Below are 9,090 nucleotides of genomic sequence, written 5' to 3'. Positions count from 1 at the left end.
AAGAGTGAATGTTGGGGTGAAGAGGGTGGTGAGAGTAAGTGAGCTTGGGAAGGAGACTTGTGTGAGGAAGTACCAGGAGAGACTGAGTACAGAATGGAAAAAAGTGAGAAAAATGGAAGTAAGGGGAGTGGGGGAGGAATGGGATGTATTTAGGGAATCAGTGATGGATTGCACAAAAGATGCTTGTGGCATGAGAAGAGTGGGAGGTGGGTTGATTAGAAAGGGTAGTGAGTGGTGGGATGAAGAAGTAAGATTATTAGTGAAAGAGAAGAGAGAGGCATTTGGACGATTTTTGCAGGGAAAAAATGCAATTGAGTGGGAGATGTATAAAAGAAAGAGACAGGAGGTCAAGAGAAAGGTGCAAGAGGTGAAAAAGTGGGCAAATAAGAGTTGGGGTGAGAGAGTATCATTAAATTTTAGGGAGAATAAAAAGATGTTCTGGAAGGAGGTAAATAAAGTGCGTAAGACAAGGGAGCAAATGGGAACTTCAGTGAAGGGCGCAAATGGGGAGGTGATAACAAGTAGTGGTGATGTGAGAAGGAGATGGAGTGAGTATTTTGAAGGTTTGTTGAATGTGTTTGATGATAGAGTGGCAGATATAGGGTGTTTTGGTCGAGGTGGTGTGCAAAGTGAGAGGGTTAGGGAAAATGATTTGGTAAACAGAGAAGAGGTAGTAAAAGCTTTGCGCAAGATGAAAGCCGGCAAGGCAGCAGGTTTGGATGGTATTGCAGTGGAATCTATTAAAAAAGGGGGTGACTGTATTGTTGACTGGTTGATAAGGTTATTCAATGTATGTATGACTCATGGTGAGGTGCCTGAGGATTGGCAGAATGCGTGCATAGTGCAAAGGGGATAAGAGTGAGTGCTCAAATTACAGAGGTATAAGTTTGTTGAGTATTCTTGGTAAATTATATGGGAGGGTATTGATTGAGAGGGTGAAGGCATGTACAGAGCATCAGATTGGGGAAGAGCAGTGTGGTTTCAGAAGTGGTAGAGGATGTGTGGATCAGGTGTTTGCTTTGAAGAATGTATGTGAGAAATACTTAGAAAAGCAAATGGATTTGTATGTAGCATTTATGGATCTGGAGAAGGCATATGATAGAGTTGACAGAGATGCTCTGTGGAAGGTATTAAGAATATATGGTGTGGGAGGCAAGTTGTTAGAAGCAGTGAAAAGTTTTTATCGAGGATGTAAGGCATGTGTACGTTCAGGAAGAGAGGAAAGTGATTGGTTCTCAGTGAATGTAGGTTTGCGGCAGGGGTGTGTGATGTCTCCATGGTTGTTTAATTTGTTTATGGATGGGGTTGTTAGGGAGGTGAATGCAAGAGTTTTGGAAAGAGGGGCAAATATGAAGTCTGTTGGGGATGAGAGAGCTTGGGAAGTGAGTCAGTTGTTGTTCGCTGATGATACAGCGCTGGTGGCTGATTCATGTGAGAAACTGCAGAAGCTGGTGACCGAGTTTGGTAAAGTGTATGAAAGAAAAAACTTAAGAGTAAATGTGAATAAGAGCAAGGTTATTAGGCACAGTAGGGTTAAGGGTCAAGTCAGTTGGGAGGTAAGTTTGAATGGAGAAAAACTGGAGGAAGTAAAGTGTTTTAGATATCTGGGAGTGGATCTGGCAGCGGATGGAACCATGGAAGCGGAAGTGGATCATAGGGTGTGGGAGGGGGCAAAAATTCTGGGAGCCTTGAAGAATGTGTGGAAGTCGAGAACATTATCTCGGAAAGCAAAAATGGGTATGTTTGAAGGAATAGTGGTTCCAACAATGTTGTATGGTTGGGAGGCATGGGCTATGGATAGAGTTGTGCGCAGGAGGATGGATGTGCTGGAAATGAGATGTTTAAGGACAATGTGTGGTGTGAAGTGGTTTGAGCGAGTAAGAAACGTAAGGGTAAGAGAGATGTGTGGAAATAAAAAGAGCGTGGTTGAGAGAGCAGAGTGTGTTTTGAAATGGTTTGGGCACATGGAGAGAATGAGTGAGGAAAGATTGACCAAGAGGATATATGTGTCGGAGGTGGAGGGAACGAGGAGAAGAGGAAGACCAAATTGGAGGTGGAAAGATGGAGTGAAAAAGATTTTGTGTGATCGGGGCCTGAACATGCAGGAGGGTGAAAGGAGGGCAAGGAATAGAGTGAATTGGAGCGATGTGGTATACCGGGGTTGACGTGCTGTCAGTGGATTGAATCAGGGCCTGTGAAGCGTCGGGGGTAAACCATGGAAAGCTGTGTAGGTATGTATATTTGCGTGTGTGGACGTATGTATATACATGTGTATGGGGGTGGGTTGGGCCATTTCTTTCGACTGTTTCCTTGCGCTACCTCACAAACGCGGGAGACAGCGAAAAAAAAAATACATACACATACACTTGCACATATACACACACACACACATATACATATATATACATATGGCTGATTCATGTGAGAAACTGCAGAAGCTGGTGACCGAGTTTGGTAAAGTGTGTGAAAGAAGAAGTTAAGGCTAAATGTGAATAAGAGCAAGGTAATTAGGTACAGTAGGGTTGAGGGTCAAGTCAGTTGGGAGGTAAGTTTGAATGGAGAAAAACTGGAGGAAGTAAAGTGTTTTAGATATCTGGGAGTGGATCTGGCAGCGGATGGAACCATGGAAGCGGAAGTGGATCATAGGGTGGGGGAGGGGGCGAAAATTCTGGGAGCCATGAAGAATGTGTGGAAGTCAAGAATATTATCTCGGAAAGCAAATATGGGTATGTTTGAAGGAATAGTGGTTCCAACAATGTTGTATGGTTGCGAGGCGTGGGCTATGGATAGAGTTGTGCGCAGGAGGATGGATGTGCTGGAAATGAGATGTTTGAGGACAATGTGTGGTGTGAGGTGGTTTGATCGAGTAAGTAATGTAAGGGTAAGAGAGATGTGTGGAAATAAAAAGAGCGTGGTTGAGAGAGCAGAAGAAGGTGTTTTGAAATGGTTTGGGCACATGGAGAGAATGAGTGAGGAAAGATTGACCAAGAGGATATATGTGTCAGAGGTGGAGGGAACGAGGAGAAGTGGGAGACCAAATTGGAGGTGGAAAGATGGAGTGAAAAAGATTTTGTGTGATCGGGGCCTGAACATGCAGGAGGGGAAAGGAGGGCAAGGAATAGAGTGAATTGGATCGATGTGGTATACCGGGGTTGACGTGCTGTCAGTGGATTCAATCAGGGCCTGTGAAGCGTCTGGGGTAAACCATGGAAAGCTGTGTAGGTATGTATATTTGCGTATGTGGACGTATGTATATACATGTGTATGGGGGTGGGTTAGGCCATTTCTTTCGTCTGTTTCCTTGTGCTACCTCGCAAACGCGGGAGACAGCAACAAAGCAAAAAAAAAAAAAAGATATATTTTTTAAAGCAAACACCTGATCCACACATTCTCTACCACTTTATGCGCTGAAAAAGGACTGGTGATTGGGAATACCTGGTTTGAAAAGAGAGATATACATAAGTATACATATGTAAGTAGGAGAGATGGCCAGAGAGCGTTACTGAATTACGTGTTAATTGATAGGCTCGCGAAAGAGAGACTTTTGGATGTTAATGTACTGAGAGGTGCAACTGGAGGTTTCTAGTTATTATCTTATGGAGGCGAAAGTGAAGATTTGTGGAGGTTTTCAGAAAAGAAGAGAGAATGTTAGGGTGTAGAGAGTGGTGAGAGTAAGTGAGCTTGCAAAGGAGATTTGTGTGAGGAAGTACCAGGAGAAACTGAGTACAGAATGGAAAAAGGTAAGAACAAAGGATGTAAGGGGAGTGGGGGAGGAATGGGATTTATTTAGGGAAGCAGTGATGGCTTGCACAAAAGATGCTTGTAGCATGAGAAGCGTGGGAGGTGGGCAGATTAGAAAGGGTAGTGAATTGTGAGATGAAGAATTAAGATTATTAGTGAAAGAGAAGAGGCATTTGGACAATTTTTGCAGGGAAATATGCAAATAAGTGGGAGATGTATAAAAGAAAGAGGCGGGAGGTCAAGAGAAATCTGCAAGAGGTGAAAATGAGGGCAAATGAGAGTTGGGGTGAGAGAGTATCATTAAATTTTAGGGAGAATAAAAAGATGTTTTGGAAGGAGGTAAATAAAGTGTGTAAGACAAGGGAACAAATGGGAACATCAGTGAAGGTGGCTAATAGGGAGGTGATATCAAGTAGTGGTGATGTGAGAAAGAGATGGAGTGAGTATTTTGGAGGTTTGTTGAATGTGTTTGATGATAGAGTGGCAGATATAGGGTGTTTTGGTCGAGATGGTGTGCCAAGTGAGAGGGTTAGGGAGAACGATTTGGTAAACAGAGAAGAGGTAGTAAAAGCTTTGTAGAAGACGAAAGCTGGCAAGGCAGCGGGTTTGGATGCTATTGCAGTGGAATTTATTAAAAAAGGGGGTGACTGTATTGTTGACTGGTTGGTAAAGTTATTTAATGTATGTATGACTCATGGTGAGGTGCCTGAGGATTGGCGGAATGCTGCATGCATAGTGGCATTGTACCAAGGCGATGGGGATAAAAGTGAGTGCTCAAATTACAGAGGTATAATTTTGTTGAGTATTCCTGGTAAATTATATGGGAGGGTATTGATTGAGAGGGTGAAGGCATGTGCAGAGCATCAGATTGGAGAAGAGCAGTGTGGTTTCAGAAGTCGTAGAGGATGTATGGATCAGGTGTTTGCTTTGATAAATGTATGTGAGAAATACTTAGAAAAGCAAATGGATTTGTATGGAGCATTTATGGATCTGGAGAAGGTATATGATAGAGTTTATACGGTTGCTCTGTCGAAGGTATTAAGGATATAAGGTGTGGGAGGCAAGTTGTTAGAAGTAGTGAAAATTCTTTAACGAGGATGTAAGACATGTACGTGTAGGAAGAGAGGAAAGTGATTGGTTCTCAGTGAATGTAGGTTTGCAGCAGGGGTGCGTGATGTCTCCATGGTTGTTTAATTTGTTTATGGATGGAGTTGTTAGGGAGGTGAATGCAAGAGTTTTGGAAAGAGGGGCAAGTATGCAGTCTGTTGTGGATGAGAGAGCTTGGGAAGTGAGTCAGTTGTTGTTCGCTGATGATACAGCGCTGGTGGCTGATTCGGGTGAGACACTGCAGAAGCTGGTGACTGAGTTTGGTAAAGTGTGTGAAAGAAGAAAGCTGAGAGTAAATGTGAATAAGAGCAAGGTTATTAGGTACAGTAGGATTGAGGGACAAGTCAGTTGGGAGGTAAGTTTGAATGGAGAAAAACTGGAGGAGGTGAAGTGTTTTAGATATCTGGGAGTGGATTTGGCAGCGGATGGAACCATGGAACCTGAAGTGAATCATAGGCTGGGGGAGGGGTGAAAGTTCTGGGAGCGTTGAAGAATGTGTGGAAGTTGAGAACGTTATCTTGGAAAGCAAGAATGGGTATGTTTGAAGGAATAGTGGTTCGAACAATGATATATGGTTGCAAGGCATGGGCCATAGATAGAGTTGTGCGGAGGAGGGTGGATGTACTGGAAATGAGATGTTTGAGGACAATACGTGGTATAAGGTGGTTTGATCGAGTAAGTAATGAAAGGGTAAGAGAGATGTGTGGTAATAAAAAGAGTGTGGTTGAGAGAGCAGAAGAGGGTGTTTTGAAATGGTTTGGTCATATGGAGAGAATGAGTGAGGAAAGATTGACAAAGAGGATATATGTGTCAGAGGTGGAGGGAATGAGGAGAAGTGAGAGACCAAATTGGAGGTGGAAAGATGAAGTGAAAAAGATTTTGAGTGATCGGGGCCTGAACGCGCAGGAGGGTGAAAGGCGAGCAGGGAATAGAGTGAATTGGAATGATGCTGTATGCCGGGGTCAACATCCTGTCAATGGATTGAACCAGGGCATGTGAAGCGTCTGGGGTAAACCATGGAAAGTTCTGTGGGGCCTGGATGTGGAATGGGAGCTGTGGTTTTGATGCATTATACATGACAGCTAGAGACTGAGTGTGAACGAATGTGGCCTTTGTTGTCTTTTCCCAGTGCTACCTCATGCACATGTGGGGAAAGTAGGTTGTTATTTCATGTGTGACGGGATGGCGACAGGTATGAATAAGGGTAGACAGTATGAATTATGTGCATGTGTATATATGTGTATGTTTGTGTGTGTATATGTATATGTATATGTATACGTTGAGATGTTTAGGTATGTATATTTGCGTATGTGGATTTATATGTATGTACATGTGTATGTGGGTGGGTTGGGCCATTCTTTCGTCTGTTTCCTTGTGCTACCTCGCTAATGCGGGAGACAGTGACAAAGTATGATTAAAAGATTTAAATAGATAAATTTATTATACATAATCGCTGTTTCCCACATCAGTGAGGTAGCACCAGGAAACCAACGAAGATTGGCCTATCCACTCATACACAAATATATATACAAGAAAGCCTATTTACGCACATATGCATATGTATACATATCAGTATATACACACATATACGTACATATACACAGATACATATATACATTTATACACCTGTACACACATTTACATATTCAAACCTACTTACCTTTGTCCATTCCTGTTTCTACCCCACCCCACAGGAAACAGCATTGCTACCCCCTGCTTCAGTGAGGTAGCACCAGGAAAACAGACAAAAAAGGCCACATTTGTGACCGCTCTGTCTCTACCAGTCATGTGTAATGCACTAAAACCACAGCTCCCAATTCATATCTAGGCCCCGCAGACCTTTCCATGGTTTACCCCAGATGCTTCACATGCCCTGGTTCAGTCCTTGAACAGCATGTCGACCCCGGTATACCACATCATTTTATTCCAATTCAACCTATTCCTTGCATGCCTCTCACCCTCCTGTATGTTCAGGCCCTGATTGCTCAAAATTGTTTTCACTCCATCATTTCACCTCCAGTTTGGTCTTTAGCTTCTCCTTATTTACTTCACCTCTGACAAATATATCCTCTCTGTCAATCTTTCCTCATTCATTCTCTCCATATGTCCAAACCATTTTAACACACCCTCTTCTGCTGTCTCAACCACACTCTTTTTATTTCCACACATCTCTCTTACCCTTTCATTATTTACTTGATGAAACCACCTCACACCACATATTGTCCTCAAACATTTCCCAGGAATACTCAACAAACTTATACCTCTCTAGTTTAAACTCTCACCTTTATCCCCTTTGCCATTGTACAATGGCAGTGTGCACGCATTCCACCAAGCCTCAGGATTTTCAACACTCACATACATTTTTTTTTTTTTTTTTTGCTGTCTCCCGCGTTTGCGAGGTAGCGCAAGGAAACAGACGAAAGAAATGGCCCAACCCACCCCCATACACATGTATATACATACGTCCACACACGCAAATATGCATACCTACACAGCTTTCCATGGTTTACCCCAGACGCTTCACATGCCCTGATTGAATCCACTGACAGCACGTCAACCCCGGTATACCACATCGATCCAATTCACTCTATTCCTTGCCCTCCTTTCACCCTCCTGCATGTTCAGGCCCCGATCACACAAAATCTTTTTCACTCCATCTTTCCACCTCCAATTTGGTCTCCCACTTCTCCTCGTTCCCTCCACCTCTGACACATATATCCTCTTGGTTAATCTTTCCTCACTCATTCTCTCCATGTGCCCAAACCATTTCAAAACACCCTCTTCTGCTCTCTCAACCACGCTCTTTTTATTTCCACACATCTCTCTTACCCTTACGTTACTTACTCGATCAAACCACCTCACACCACACATTGTCCTCAAACATCTCATTTCCAGCACATCCATCCTCCTGCGCACAACTCTATCCATAGCCCACGCCTCGCAACCATACAACATAATGGAGTTGCATGGACTGTGATCCTTGCTGTGGTTACAAGAATGTTCTTCCGCCCACCAGTGATGCTACTACGTTTGTGAATCAAGAACCATTGCAACACAAACCTTGCCAGGTGGTAGAGTGTCCCGCAGTGTATCGAGACAGACTTCCCCAGAACTTTTTTAAAGGGGAAGTAAATGTTTATAGTTGTGTTACTGGAGTGATAGTTTTCATACATGGTGCTTTGACAAGAAAATAGTGACATTAGAAAAAAAAAAAAATGTAGCTTAGACATTGAAGCTTTTGATACAGTGGTTATATTGATGAGAACTGCTATTGACGTTTGTGTAAATAAATTATACATTTCCCTTTTCCATAGCCAGACGTTGAACCATTATGTGACATTCATTTTCTCATTTCATTTCAAGCTAGAAGTTTCAGTTTTCTAAATTATTTCTTACTTTTTTTCATATGTATATATATGTATATGTGTGTGTGTGTGTATATGTGCGTGTGTATGTGTATGTATATATATATATGTATATATATATATATATTATCCCTGGGGATAGGGGTGAAAGAATACTTCCCACGCATTCCTCGCGTGTCGTAGAAGGCGACTAGAGGGGACGGGAGTGGGGGGCCAGAAATCCTCCCCTCCTTGTATTTTTTAACTTTCTAAAATGGGAAACACATACATGTATATATACATAAACACCCAGATACGCACATATAGATACGTCTTTTTTCTTTCTTTTAAACTATTCGCCATTTCCCGCGTTAGCGAGGTAGCGTTAAGAACAGAGGACTGGGCCTTTTTTGGAATATCCTCACCTGGCCCCCTCTGTTCCTTCTTTAAAAAAAAAAAGAGAGGGGAGGATTTCCAGCCCCCCGCTCCCTCCCCTTTTAGTCACCTTCTACGACACGCAGGGAATACATGGGAAGTATTCTTAATCCCCTATCCCCAGGGACAATATAGATGCATATTTTTTTTTTTTTTTTTTTTTTTTTTTTTTTTTTCTTTCTGCTGTCTCCCGCGTTTGCGAGGTAGCGCAAGGAAACAGACGAAAGAAATGGCCCAACCCACCCCCATACACATGCCTTGATTCAATCCACTGACAGCACGTCAACCCCGGTATACCACATCGCTCCAATTCACTCTATTCTTTGCCCTCCTTTCACCCTCCTGCATGTTCAGGCCCCAATCACACAAAATCTTTTTCACTCCATCTTTCCACCTCCAATTTGGTCTCCCTCTTCTCCTCGTTCCCTCCACCTCCGACACATATATCTTCTTGGTCAATCTT

The sequence above is a fragment of the Panulirus ornatus genome, chromosome 41, assembly GCF_036320965.1.
Source record: "Panulirus ornatus isolate Po-2019 chromosome 41, ASM3632096v1, whole genome shotgun sequence".
In the NCBI taxonomy this organism is placed as follows: Eukaryota; Metazoa; Arthropoda; class Malacostraca; order Decapoda; family Palinuridae; genus Panulirus; species Panulirus ornatus.
Note: the sequence above shows the minus strand (reverse complement) of the source record.